Source organism: Coccinella septempunctata, chromosome 4 (assembly GCF_907165205.1).
Source record: "Coccinella septempunctata chromosome 4, icCocSept1.1, whole genome shotgun sequence".
Taxonomy (NCBI): Eukaryota; Metazoa; Arthropoda; class Insecta; order Coleoptera; family Coccinellidae; genus Coccinella; species Coccinella septempunctata.
Window position 1 is genome coordinate 21,955,926 of NC_058192.1, and position 15,110 is coordinate 21,971,035.

General features: G+C 39.7%; 1 protein-coding gene across 1 annotated transcript in view; it reads right to left on the minus strand.

Annotated features, from left to right (window-relative positions):
* The window catches only part of LOC123312439, a 100,586-nt gene extending 96,359 nt beyond the window's left edge, over positions 1 to 4,227 (minus strand). Inside the window, exon 1 of the mRNA XM_044896871.1 lies at positions 4,119 to 4,227. The gene's annotated coding sequence lies outside the window, so the exon portion shown is untranslated. The remainder of the gene's footprint in view (positions 1 to 4,118) is intronic.
* Between the last annotated feature and the right edge of the window lie 10,883 nt (positions 4,228 to 15,110).

Genomic DNA, 15,110 nt, shown 5'->3' on the forward strand with positions numbered 1-15,110 from the left:
GGTCAACTCCGAAAAAGTTGTGGAGAGCACGGCAGGTTATGATGAGATCCCCACGTTGCCTTCTTTCATCAAATGTAGACAGCTTCATGATGGACAGTCTTTCACCGTAGCTGGGACGCGAAATGCCGTAAGGTATACGAATTGCCCGTCGCTGGACGCTCTCCAACAACGCTGAATCCCTAGCCAATAATGGACCCCAAACAGGGCCAGCAAACTCTAATATAGGTCTTACGTAAAGCTTGTAAAGGGTAGCACACGTGGAGGGATCACACCCACCAAAAGCTTTCTGAAACATGAACAAGGCTCTTTTGGCCTTGCTCACCGTATGGAAAATGTGGTCGGACCAACTTAGGTTCTCCGTAACAATGACACCAAGGTCAGTATGACTACTACAAGTTGAAAGGGGTTTGTTGTTCAGGAAGTACTGACGGCGAGGATTGTGGGCACCCAAGTGCAGAACCACACACTTCTCATAGTTAAGCGGTAATCTCCACTCTCGGCACCAACGGTTCAATTTCTCCAGGTCTTCTTGAAATAGACGAGCTGCCACGTTGGGATTCCCTAACAATTTGGTATCATCGGCAAATTGAGAACACCGAGATTTGAAGATCCTAGGTAGATCGGAGATGTACAGGAGGAAAAGCAGTGGACCCAAAACAGAGCCCTGCGGAACTCCACTTCCAACAGGTCTTACCGAAGAGACAGATTTACCGACACGAACCTGAAAGGTTCGATTGGTTAGAAAAGCTTTAATCCATGAAAGCAGGAGGCCACGGATTCCAAGATGTTCGAGCTTACGCAGAAGAAGATCATGTGGAACACGGTCGAATGCTCTAGAGAAATCAAGGTAAACAATATCAACTGGGGAAGCTTTATCTAAAGACTCAGACCAGGAATTAATGCATTCAAGCAGGTTAGTAATGACTGATCTGCCAGGAAGGAAGCCGTGTTGACATTCGGGAATAAGGTTGCTGCTAAGTGCAAACTGGAGGACACTATTCTGTATAATTTTCTCACATACCTTCGCCACAACCGGTACCAAACTAATTGGACGATAATTTTCTGCGTTATATTTATCTCCTTTTTTGTAAATTGGAGTAACAAGTGCATTTCGCCAGGCAGAGGGTAGACTAGATGTTTCTAGAGAACGTGCGTATATTATAGAAAGAGGATAGGAAAGAGGTTGGGCACACTCCTTAAGTACTCTAGCAGAAATACCATCGGCACCAGGAGAAGAGTTAACGTTGAGAGCTGAAAGGTGGGCTTCAACGACTGCGGGGCTGAAAGTAGACTCGGTTATTTCCAGAAAATTCCTGTCAACGTTCAATGGTGGAAGTTGGTGGGTCCCTCTTGTGAAAGAGGCAGCAAAGGTATCAGCCAGCACGTCCGCTGTCTCTTCGGGGCCGGAGCAAGGAGTGTTGTTGGAATTAAGAACCAACGGTATGTCGACTTTAGAGTTAAGGGCTGATCTCACGTATTTAAAGAATTTTTTATTGTTCTTTGAGTGTATAAGCTTGGATTCGAAGTTCTTTTTGGCATTGGCAATTACTGAAGAGAGTAAGTTGGAGAAACTTCGATGGTCTTCGTAGTCTCTTATTTGTTTACGGCGTAGATAACGTTGCCATATGGACTTCTTGTGACGTATTAGCCTAAGGATATTTTGGTCGATCCAGGGCTTCGCTGGTATGTGAACAATATTCCTTTTAAACGAGCATTCATTTGTTAAGTTACGAAGTGTCGTTGTGAACACAGCCCACATCTCCTCAACATCCATGGAAGGCGTGAGAAGAGTACTCCAGTCGACCTCTCCAAGTCTGCGACATAGCTGATGGTAGTCTATGAATTCAAGTTGTTTGCTTGACTTCTTGGATGAAATTCGAGATTTCAGTTGAATAGTGGAGAGTAGAATAATGTGGTCCGACTTGCCCAGAGGTGGATATTGTTCAATCTTCTGCACAAGGTCGGCGTCGTTCGTGAGCACTAGGTCCAGAAGGGAGGGCGTCTGTAAACTACGAAAGCGCGTAGGGAAATCCACCAGCTGAAAGAGGTTGTGGTCACGGACAGTGTCAACAAAAATGCTAGATGCCGAATTGTAGATCTTGGGTGTCAGAGGCCACTCGACATCAGGCATGTTAAAATCTCCAGCTATATAAAGGTTGCGTTTGGTTGCCGAAAGATCACCAAGGTGGGCGGCCAAAGAAGCATCGGATTGGCAAGGTCGAGGGCGATAAATACAGCCAACGGTCAAGAAGCACGACTTCTCATCCAACAGATCGAGGAATATATTATCAATTCCCGGAAGATCGAGATTTGTTACTTTCAAAGAGAACGATGAGGAAATGCTCGTGGCCACATAGATGCAAACACCACCATAACCAACGGTAGTTGTACTGTCGTGCCGAAAAATTGAGTAACCGGGTATCGAAACCAACGAGTCTTGAATACCAGGATGGAGCCAAGATTCCGCAATCAAGATGAAAGTCGGATGATGAGCGTCAACATAAGCTAACAGTTCCAAGTACTTGGAGAACAGAGACTGTGCGTTTGTATAAAAGATGGTCCATTCATGAAGAGAGTTTAGTTTTTTGCACTCTCGGTAGTGGGGATATTAATGATAGTGGGTTTACCGGAAATATACTTAATGTAGATGTTAGTCTCACCAGCGCCAATTCTGCGCTTGAGTTCGGTACGCAAATCATTTAGTTCTTTAATTTGTGCAGGTGTTTTATCATCGGAGATGCTGTATTTACGATTTACGCCAGTCACGTACGTTGGCAATGACTCGCCTGTTTTTGAGGATTTTCGTGACTATCAGTGGGTTGTTAAAAGATACTTTGAGAATTCTTGGACGGTCGGTAGTCAAAACTCCTATTCTAGCGATGGAGGTATGCTGTGAGAAGGCACCTGGATATACGTGGTCAAGAACCTGAGAAACACTCGTTTCGTCATCCACAGGACCAGCCTCAGGAATTCCTCGAATCAGTACATTATGAGACCGACGAAAGCGTTCCAGCATTTCAGCTGGTTGAATTATAGATTGTGTAGAAATTCCAGAGGAGTGACCAAGATTTGAAGATTGAATCTCAGCTATTTTCGTACCGGCGTTTTTAACCGCGACTGAAAGTTGTTCATGAGATTCTTCCAATCTTTGCATTCTAGATGTGCAGGCGTTGATGTCAGTTTCATGCTTGATGATGGAGCTAGAATGCTTCTCAAGTAGGCTGTCATGACGGCGTAGATCCTCAGAATGTTTTTTCAGTATGGACTTGCACTCGGATACATCCGATTGCATCGCCAGTTGGGTAGATTTTATGGTTGAAATATCAAGAGACATTTCATTTAATTTTGCCATAAGGGCACCGAACTGATCACCAGTGAGTGGGGAAGCCGAGGAAGGTTGTGAGTCCGCAGCAAGGACTGGTGTGTTTAGATGATGGGAAGGCGATGATACCGATCCACTACGAAGTGAACGACCATCCTTCTTGCAATAGCCACAAATCCAATTAGTATCAATCAGAGTCAACTCATCAGGCTTCAAACACAAGCATTCCAAATGGAAATGTCTCTTGCACCTTGAACAATTTGCAAATTTAGAGGATGCTGTTTGTTTGGAGCATATATGGCATTTAGGCATTCTCTCACAGTCCTCTTAACCTTTTTTCTTTTTGTGAGGAAAAGTGAAATTAGGAGCTAACGAACTTCACTCTCTTGGGCCAATAAGAGAGACTCACACAGACTAGGGAGGCCACGGAAGGGATTAGGGAAGAAAAAGATGAAGGAAGTAGTTTATATGCCCAAGGAATTCGAAAACGATCCAACCAACAGCGAGAAGACCCACGCCGCTCGAGTTGATAAATTAGCAGAAGAAATAATGTACAGCGTTCCCCTCGAAGTAACAAGGTACTGAAAGCCACAGAACAGACTTACTTTATGCTGAAAGCAAACTAAGCGAAGCAAAGTCAAACAGGTATCACGCGCAGCTAGTGGGGTGTTCGGCGTAATGGACGTGCGTAAACCCGGCAAATAACAAACACGTCAAAGTAAACAAGAAAAAAAACAGAAAACAAGAACCCGGTTGAAGGGGTTTAATTTTTTAGAAATGATTTTGGATTTCCTACCTCTGGAAGCACAAGAACCACCACTCAAAAAGTCACCACTAAAAGATTGGTATTTCCTTCAGAAAATGAATTCAATTGAGGAGTCACTCGCAGGATGTGCTCACGTCTAGATAGCTTATAAAGATGATTAAAGATTTCTATGTCAGTGGATTGGAGGGAGGAAGCCACAGTCATGGTTGTTTTGAAGCTCAAAATGTCGATTTTTCACAAAAAAACACTACAAGTGCCATGAAAACACCACTTCATTTTCAAATACTTAGTTAAGAATATTTCGAGAACTAATGCATAAAATGAAAAAACAATTACTGTGCTGAAATCAGTATAAAAATACCTTCCAAATGAGGTATCACTCACCCCATCTTCCCTATTCAAAAATTGGGGGTGAAGGTTGTAGTAGCAAGGATTGAAGCGCTATGCGTCCGTAACCTACATCTAAAGTTGTCCCCCTCGAAACAGGAATCGACCTGTCCGAGCATTTCTATCGAAAAAATTTATTTCGTCTGTAATCTCGTCTGTTTCGTTTTCAAATGGCCACCCTGTATAATTCGTTTTTAGTATCGGCCACATCAATTTAATATTAGTTTCGATTCTTAGGGAAGGAAAACTGGTCAGTGACGGAATCAGCATGAGATACGCCGCACTAGGCATAATTAAGGTATGCAGGTTGACTCAGAAGTAACTGTAGGTGCATTCTCGTACCAGGGGTTGGATATAACATGGTTAGTACGGACTAACTGAAAAGGATTAATTCCTGAACTTCCTCAGAAATCTGCAGGGTGATTTTTCAACAAAAACAATGGAAATACTATGAATATGATTAAAAAAAATTAAATTTATTGAAACTTGGGACGTATTAATTATTTTGATATTCCAAGGTCGGATTCAATATTCTTCATTTACAAACTTGTTGGTGTACTTGCGTGTACCAACTTTTCGCATGAGTAAAAGGTCGAATGCTATCAAAATGAAAGTGTTTTATTAGTTGAAATTTTGTTGAATACTTATTATTTAAGAAAATTTGTGGTATTTTTTTAAACTGTTTCATATCTACTAGTTTGTTGTTTTCTTAGAAAAATACCTGTATATTTCACCCCATAGTTGGTATTCTTCCTATAGGGTAGGTTGATTTATTATTATTATTTGAAGTGTCGAATTTCCATTTTGTCTTTCAATTTCAAAAAAATCATGAAAGCAGTTTCAATACGTGGTATCATACAAAGTATCAGAGATGAAATTTTTCATAACATATGAAAATAATAAACGTTTATATAAACTGATTGAAAGGATCTGAGTTATTTACAGAGATATATTTATTTTCACTTTGAAAGAAAATTGAATTATTGCCACATAATATACAGATGCTTGAGAAGAGTTACTGTTATTGTTATACTCTTGGACCAATGAAAGTTATATCAGTTTTGGTAACTCCAAGTTCCATCTAGGAAAGTAAATCTATAACATTTATATTGTTATAATTTTGTTGACATGCTTTTGTTTACATATACAATTTTGCGTTCGTTTATCCTTTTGTATTTATAATCCATTGATTTTGGAAAGTTATGTCCGTCCCCCGTTATATTCCAAATTATCTTTCATTAGATACCGTCTGATGAATCCTCGATTTCAAAATATCAGGGTTATTAGAATGAGCAGATTTCAATTCAGAAAAGCATCAGTTCCTGAAACCTTTTTTTGTTTTTTGGCAAGCACTTTCGGCAGTTTTGCAGAGTAAAATATTTTGAATCAAATATTCTTAAGGTTTTGTAACTAAAACGGAGTAAGATTGGTGGCATTGGTGCACATTATATGTCCTTAATGTCCAAACGACAATGCCACAACCATTTATACCAACTCATAATAATAATAATAATAATAATACTGAAAGTCCATCTTGCAAAGCAAATGAGCCTGAACACCAGGACGATAGGGATGAGCTCCACCGACAAGTTGACTCTGAGATGAGGAGATACTTTGCCGAACTGGAAGGAACAGATCCTCTTCATCGAATACCACCTCCCCGACTCAATACATCCAAGAAACTGTCACTCATAATCGACATCTTGAATAAGGACGTTTTACCTGAGTACCTACAGAATGGAAGATCATTGGAATATCTTCATCTAGTTTTTTACTGTGCAGCGCTAACGACGGCTAAAATCATAGGGGAAAAAATTCGCCGAACGAACAACGATGGTCCAAAATTACACAAATTACATGCGCCACCATGGCAGAAACGTCTTCGACAGAAAGGCTAAGAAGAGACATTGGACGACTGACGGAGTACTTGAACGGGAATCACGGAAGAAAGGTTGTGAAAGCTGCCAAAGAAATCATGGATAGAAACAGAACACACACAGAACGAGAGACGGAGAATGCTACAGCTCACCACTGCCTCGACACTCTGAAGCAAAAGTTAATTCTGTATGCAGAACGCCTGAGGAGATATAAAAGCAATTATAGCCGAAAAAGAGACAATTATTCCTTCGAAAAGTCGGAAGAAACTTTCTACCGGTCACTCACATGCGTCTGATGTAGAAAATGGAAAGTTACCACCAAAGGAAGCCATAGAACAATTCTGGACCGAACAATTATCAACGAAACCTCAGTTCAATGGAGATACCGGATGGATTGAAGATGAAAAATCTGAAGCTATGAAAATATCAGAGGACTACACAACTGGAAAGCACCTGGACCTGATGGATTACAGAACTTCTGGATCAAGAAACTTTGGATCATGCATGACAAATTGACCTCCGCAATAAATGATGTCATTGAAAATCCTGAAAGAATGCCAATATTACTTACACATGGCACAACGTACCTGTTACCTAAAGACCAAAGGAATACAGAAGACCCATCCAAATACCGACCAATCACATGTCTTCCAACGATGTACAAATTAATCACATCGTGCATTTCAAATCGAATTCACAACCATTGCGAAAGGAATAACATCATCCCCATGCAACAGAAAGGATGCACCAAAGACAGCCGAGGGTGCAAAGAACAGCTAATAATTGATTCAGTTATCTGCAATCAAGCGTTCTCCAAGCGGAGGAATCTTTATGCTGCGTACATAGACTACAAAAAAGCATTCGATTCTATACCCCACGAATGGCTCTTGACGATCTTGAAGATTTACAAGGTGGATCCCAATATTGTTAAGTTTCTGAAAAACACCATGTCAACCTGGCGTACTAGTCTTCAAATGAAAGCAGCAGATTGCTCCATTACAACAGGACCTATTCCAATAAGACGCGGAATTTTCCAAGGAGACTCGCTGAGCCCTCTGTGGTTTTGCTTGGCCCTGAATCCCTTGTCTCATAGATTGAATTCTACGGACTACGGATTTTCCATCAAGAACGGCAGTAGAACTATGATGAAACTGAATCATCTACTTTACATGGACGATTTGAAACTCTTCGCATCTACCAAAAAACAAATGCAACAGATGCTGAAAATGGTGGAAGGACTTTCGGAAGACATCAAAATGAAGTTTGGATTAGAAAAATGTCGACTGCTAAACATAACGAGAGGGAAAATAGAAGATGGTACGTTCAAACTCAAGGAAGGTGCAGAAATTGAAGCAAGGCAAGAAAAATCAATCAGACCCAGATGAAGAAAGAATTAACGGAGGAGTTCACCCGAAGATTGAGAAGGATAATGAGAACTGGTCTTAACAGCAAGAATCTCATAAAAGCGATTAACACCTACGCTTGCTCGGCGCTGAGCTATTCATTCGGTATCATCTCTTGGACGACCACCGATTAAGCAGCTTTACAGAGAAAAATAAGGACGATGCTGTCTAAACACAATAAACATCACCTCAAAAGCTCAATAGAACGGACAGAGCTGCCACGACATCTTGGGGGTAGAGGAATTGTTGATTTGTCCAACCGTATGTCCCAGGAAATTGAAGGACTTCGAAAATATTTCCTGAGAATCCTGAGTAAGGCTGCTTCGTCAGAACTCCATCGAGTAGTTTGTGTTGCTGATAGTTCTACACCGTTGAAGCTACAACAGGATCACTTGGAAACCGTCGAACACTCTGCAGAAAGTAAAATGCAAAAACTGATTGGCAAACCTTTGCATGGAAGGCACCAGAACGAGGTCAACCATGATTACGTCGACATATCTGCGTCGAACTACTGGTTGACTTCCGGAAGGTTGTTTCCTGAGACAGAGGGCTTCATGCTTGCCATCCAGGATCAGGTGATTCCAACAAGAAATTATATGAAATATATCGCCAAGGATGCCTCAGCGCGGACGATAGCTGCCGTTATGGCTGTGCGACACATGAAACTATCCAGCACATCACCGGGGGATGTCAGAAGTTCGCGGACACGGAGTACAAAAATAGACATGATGCTGTTGCCAAGACTCTTCACCAAGAATTGGCACTAAAACACCAACTTCTAAGTTCGAAAAAGGTTCCTTATTACAATTACCATCCAGATGCTGTGTTGGAAAATGAACATCACAAGCTCTACTGGGATCGCACGGTTCTGACAGACCGGAAAATAACCCACAATAGACCAGACCTCATATTGCTCAATATGGATGAGGACAGAGCACTATTCATCGATGTGGCGATTCCAAATAATAACAATCTTCTAGATAGGCACACTGAAAAACATTCAAAATACAGAGATCTCGAGGAACAAACCAGAAGACAGTGGAAGCTGAAAGATATCAAGACTATCCCTATTGTAATTTCATCTACAGGCCTGATACCGAAGAAACTACTGGAGAACTTGAGGAAACTTCAGCTGGACGAAAATATTTATAGAGTCATGCAGAAGGCGGTACTGCTCGGAACGGCGAGAACTGTACGCAAGTACATGGGGAATGCAGAGGAACACCGTCTGCGCCGACAGGAAGTACGGGTGGAGCAGGAATCCAACCTACAGCAGGGAGCGACCCGGACCCGACCACCACCTCGAGCCCGAAAACCTGGAAAGGGCTCCAACAGAGCTTAATCCTTTTGATATCTGAGATATCTGGGATAAGTGAATTTTCCTCTGGAGAGGAGTGTGAAAGCCGCAAGGCTTAAGTCATAACTGTTCTTCAATGGCCATCGACCGAAGTCCTTCAGCCTAGTGAATTATTCGAATACAAAAAAAAAATTCATTCTATTTCAGTTTTTTCACTGCAGCTCCGATAGTTTGTCCATCACACTTCGAGTTGGAAATTTTCTGTGTGGATTAGTTACCGGGGGTCCTTGTGGAACATGATTTCGACATCTTCTATTTCTTTCAATCTTTGTGCAAATCTTCTAATCAGTTTCTCTAGTCTTTCCTTGATTGGCTGTATGTTGGCTTTTTCATATAAGAGTTCATTTGATGGGTTGTGGAGTTTATTAAGTGGGTGTCTCAGTCGAGTTATGATTCTTAGTGCTGATCTTTCTCCTACCTCTATATTTCTCAGTACCGAGTGCGCAACGTTTGTATATAATGGATGTCCATATTCTAAAATTGGTCTACAGATGGTTTTGTAGATTTTGATGGAATTTTCCAAACTTATTCCTTGGTCGTTATATGTGAGGCATCTGAAATGTTTAGCTCTTGCTATTGTTTTTTTTTTTTGGCTATGTTGGAATTCAATTTCATATTGGCCTTGTTGTCTACTTGTATGCCTAGGTATTTTATTGATGGAGATGGTGATATGATGTTGTTTTCAATCTGGATTGTTGGTGAATTTGGACGTATCTTATGATTGAATATTATCAGTTTTGATTTGCTTGGGTTAGGTTGAAGTCGCCATTTGTGAAACCAAGAAACTAGACATACATAATAATGAGCAAAACAAATAAATTCAATAGAAGCACAGGAAGCTACACCTATAGGAGAAAATAGAGAAATATTCCCAAATTATATTTTATTTAAATAAACATAAAAATGGTTTCCAGTTGGCTTGACATATTTACAACCAGCTTTTTATGTTTGTTCAGTTCTTGGTCTACTGAACTCTAAAGTCTTTTAATTAAAAGGTCGGACGTCTTTTCAGTCTTTATTTTCTGTCATATCTATATAATGTCAACGTTCCCTTTTTTTTATTTAAACTATCAACTATGATCCTAATGTAAATGCAATGATACAAAAATCTAACTTAACTCAAATTCTAACATTCTCCCAAGCCAAAAAAGTCTAGTCTTCAATTTCCAACCGGCAAATTTTGTGAACTGACCGTCTGTATTCGCCAACATTGGTTTTAACGTCGACGACACGAACCCTTCCATCGGGCCCTCGATGTACGTTCCCAATCCTGCCTAGACGCCACTGGAATCGTGGAGCATTCTCATCTGCTAGCAATACCAAATCACCTTCTTTGATACATTGATTATCATTAGTCCATTTGTTCCTTTTCGTCAGTGTGGGAAGATATTCTTTCATCCATCTTTTCCAGAAACTTTCTGATAAAGAACGAGCTCTTTGCCATTCAGTCCTCACAGTTTTTCCATCTGAAAATTTGGGCATAGGAATACCTGTGCCACAAGATGAACCAATAAGAAAATGATTGGGGGTTATCGATTCAAAATCATTCGGATCAGATGAGACTCTGGTTAAGGGCCTAGAATTGACAATGAATTCTGCTTCGGCGAAAAATGTTTTTAAAGTCTCTTCTTTAAGCGTTTGTTGAAATAATACTTTTCCAATCACTCTCTTAACAGAGCCTATCAATCTTTCCCAAACTCCACCCATGTGTGGGGAAGCAGGAGGATTGAAGGAGAATTCAATTCCTTTCACAGCCAAATTTTCTCGCAATTCTTCCATTCTGAATTGGCGTAAAGCTTCCTTCAGTTCCTTCGATGCGCCATGAAAATTGGTTCCGTTATCGCATAATATCTTTTCAGGGATTCCTCGTCTAGAGACCATTCTCATTATAGCTTGAATTGCTGAATCACTGGTTAGAGAATGAGCTATTTCTAGATGGATAGCTCTAACCGCCAGGCAGGTGAAAAGCACTCCCCATCTTTTTTCATTTCTTCTACCAATCTTGATACAAATCGGTCCAAAATAATCCATACCAATGTTGATGAATGCTCTTTTTCCTTTCTGCAATCGTATTTCTGGCAATTGTCCCATCATAGGTACCATTGGCTTAGCTCTTGTGATTCTACATCTCAAACATTTTTGGAATACAGATTTCACAGCCCTTCGTCCATTAATGATCCAATATTTTTGTCTCAGCTCATTCAAGACGGTTTCAATGCCTTGATGATTAAAGTTCTCATGATATTTTTGAATTAGAAGTTGCGTCAAGTGGTGTTCTGGAGATAAAATTATTGGATTTTTTGTCTCTTCATCTAAGACGGGTGACAAATCTGTTCTTCCACTGACAACAAGTAAGCTGTTTCTCAACTTTGGACATAAAGGATATAAGGCATTTTGTCGATCTAGTTTTTTTTCCTCTTTTAATGTCCATTAATGCTTTATAGAAGCAACCCCTTTGTGACTTTTGCAGCAATAATTGTTCAGCATCTTTTAAATCCTTGTCAGTAACCCTTTTCACGTCTTGGGAAATAGTAGATGGGTCTTTTAATTGAGTTTTACGTAACAAATCTTTGAAAATATGTGTAGACCTCAAAAATCGTGCAGTAGCGAATAATAGCCTTGTATATTTAGAGAACCGCTTTATTTCTGGGAGAAGACCATGGAATTCGAATTCTTGTATCACTAAACATCTTTCAAATTTTTCCTCGGCTGTACTTTGATGTTTTTCCACTAATTTAGTATCTTCTTGCGGCCAATATTGTTTGGATTTTCTCAAAAACTGTGGCCCATGCATCCAGAACTCCATGTCTGGTTTGGTAGGTGCCTGTCGTGTAGCTAAGTCTGCAGGATTTTCACTTGTAGGAACCCATCTCCACTGATCCACATCACTCGAAGCTCTAATTTCTGCAACTCGATTGGAAACAAACTGTTTGTATTTGTTCGATTTATCTCTTATCCATCCAAGTACCCACATTGAATCTGTCCAAAAATAAACTCGATTGATTGGTATTTCTAAAGATCTAGTTACACCTGCAGCTATTCTGCTTCCTAGGATTGCACCTTGTGGTACTCTGTGGAACATTTCCCTCACGTCACCACAAAAGGCGATCTTTTTCTGACGAAATTTCAGCAAGATAGCTCCAAGAGAATTCATTTGATGAGGTCCAGTCAGCAGCATGTCATTCAGACTGATACCATTGGATTTTGCTGCTGCATCGAAGACCACTCTTACCTTTTTCTTATTTGGATTTATCACTGCAAAGTGCGGCAGGTACCATGTGCGGGGACCACAATTTTTAATCTCTTCTACTGATAGCTTTCGTAGATAGTTTTTTCTCACGTGATCTTCAAATTTGGCACAATATTCATCAGCTGAATATTTATCTTTCAAACATTTCCTTTCAGTACAATTTAATCTTTGCATGGCTGTAGCATAACTATTTGGCATTTTGCATTCATCATTCTTCCATAGCAATCCTATTTCATATCTCTCGCCAACTTGTTTTATTGTTCTATTCATTATTTCGTTGGCTCTGGTATCTTCCTCATTTACTTCAAATTTAGAAACAGGAATTGTTCCAAAAGATTCTGTAGTGTAGAATTTTTCCATGATATCCTTCAAATCTTGTTCAGGTTCTCTTTCGTCACATATATGAAAAATGTGATATTCCGATCTATTTTGTATGTCTGATTGGATTGGTCCATGTACAGACCAACCTAATTTAGATTTAGAAGCAACAATTGAGTTTGTTGGTGTAGATTGGATACGCCTGGGTATAATCAAATCGATGTTGTCCTGACCAATGATCATAACAGGTTTCACTTTCGTATAACTCTCAATAGGAATACCTTCCAAATATTGATGGTCATGTAAATTGAAAGATTGTTCGGGAAGCGATAAATTCGAAACTGTGCGAACCCCTCTTAGTAGAAAGGTGTCATCATTGTCGATTCTTGATATGTTTATGTCTAGTCGAGTAGAATTTTCTTCCTTTATCACGTCATCATTGGTCCATTGTAAACATAATGGCTGTTTTTCACCCAGTATTCCAATTTGATCGGCTATCTTGTCATGTAAGAGTGTAACTGTTGAGCCTTCATCACACAAAGCATACATTTTGAGAGTTCCGTTTCGACCATGAATTTTGAGTGGAACGAACCGCAATAAAACTGTAGTTTCACTTCTCACCATACCAACAATATTCGTAGATACGGGTTCTGATACTATCGGGTTTTCACTTGATTTCTTGATTTCATTATGAAGAAGTGAATGATGAGACAGTTTGCATCCATTCTTTCCACAAATTTTTTTGTTTCTACACCTGAGTTTTTGATGATTTCTCTTGAGGCAAGAAAAACATAATTTTTTCGATCTTACAACCTTCCATCTACTTTCCATATCATCCATTTCCATTTTTGGACAATTGTCATCATGGGCGGGCTCTTCACAATAATTGCATTTAAGAACTCTTCCATCATGAAGAGTGAACACTCTTTCTGTACTTCTTCCATTGTAGAAAGACGATCTCGTTTTGTCCCAGGGAAATTTAGATCTATCCCAATGTGCAGAAAAGCTAGTAACACTTACTTGACAAGCTGCCTCTGAAAAAGTAGCCAACCAATTAGCAAAATCTTCAAGATTGGTTTCACAATTTTGTCTTTTCTTTTGAATTATTACTTCACCCCATTTGATTTTCAACTCGTCTGGCAGTTTACTCACTAAATCTCTTTGTAATTGTGGATTCTGTAAATGACCAATAGAATGTAGAGATTTCATTATTGTTACGATATTAGTGACTTCGGTCGAGAAGTGTATCAATTTTTCCAAATTTGTGTCTTTTATTGGTTGTATTACTCTTATTTTGGACAGTAGCATCTCTATAATTACATCAGGTCGGCCAAAACGAGTTTCTAAAGTTGCAATAATTTTGGCCACATCAGAAGTCAACATTATACCCGCAACTGCTGCCTTTGCAGGGCCTTTCAAACATTTTTGAAGTTTGAAAACAATTTCGTCTGCTGAATAACGACTTGACTCGGTTAAGTTACGAAATTGACGAATAAAAACTGGCCAATCCAGGGGATTCCCATCAAAGCAGATAAATTCTGAAAACTCACGTTTCTCTGGTCTTATATTCTGTAGAACTGTATTATTCACCGAATGGAGTACCTCATTAACGGTCTCACACAACATCTTAACACTTGGATCACATTGCTGTGGGAATGTGTTAATGTACTTTTCTGTGTCATCATCAATCTCTTCTTGTTTTCTTTCAACCCATTGATTTATCATTGTATTGTTATAGTATTTCTTTTCACTGTGCCTGCCCTCTTCTTCATCTAATTCTTCTTTTCCTGAAGCATCTTCGTCTTGTACTAATTCTTCTTCCAGATTTAACAGTCTCAAAGCATTTTCAATCTCCAGTTTCTTCATCTCTATTTCCTGCCTTTTTCTTTCAGTTTCCAAATTAATTCTTCTTCTGGCTACATTAATGCTTAGAGTCTTGGACGTTCTTAAGCTCCCTCTACTCATTGACTTACTTTTCATTGATGTAATCGACTTTGGTCTTTTAATCACCTCACTTGTCTCTGGTTGGTCTCTGGAAGGCTCATTTCCCACTATCGTGTCTTTTTTCTGTCCTAAATCTTCTTTTCTGCCGAAACTGTCGGGCCACACGAAGTCTTGGGATAAAGTTTTGCGAATTCCAGCTCCACTTCTCTGAGGTCTTTCTTTGCCGTTCATGATCACGTCGGGGTCACCAAATGTTCAGTTCTTGGTCTACTGAACTCTAAAGTCTTTTAATTAAAAGGTCGGACGTCTTTTCAGTCTTTATTTTCTGTCATATCTATATAATGTCAACGTTCCCTTTTTTTTATTTAAACTATCAACTATGATCCTAATGTAAATGCAATGATACAAAAATCTAACTTAACTCAAATTCTAACAATGTTCATCAAGCGTGTCGGCATTCAACCTCACCAGATGATGGTTTTATTA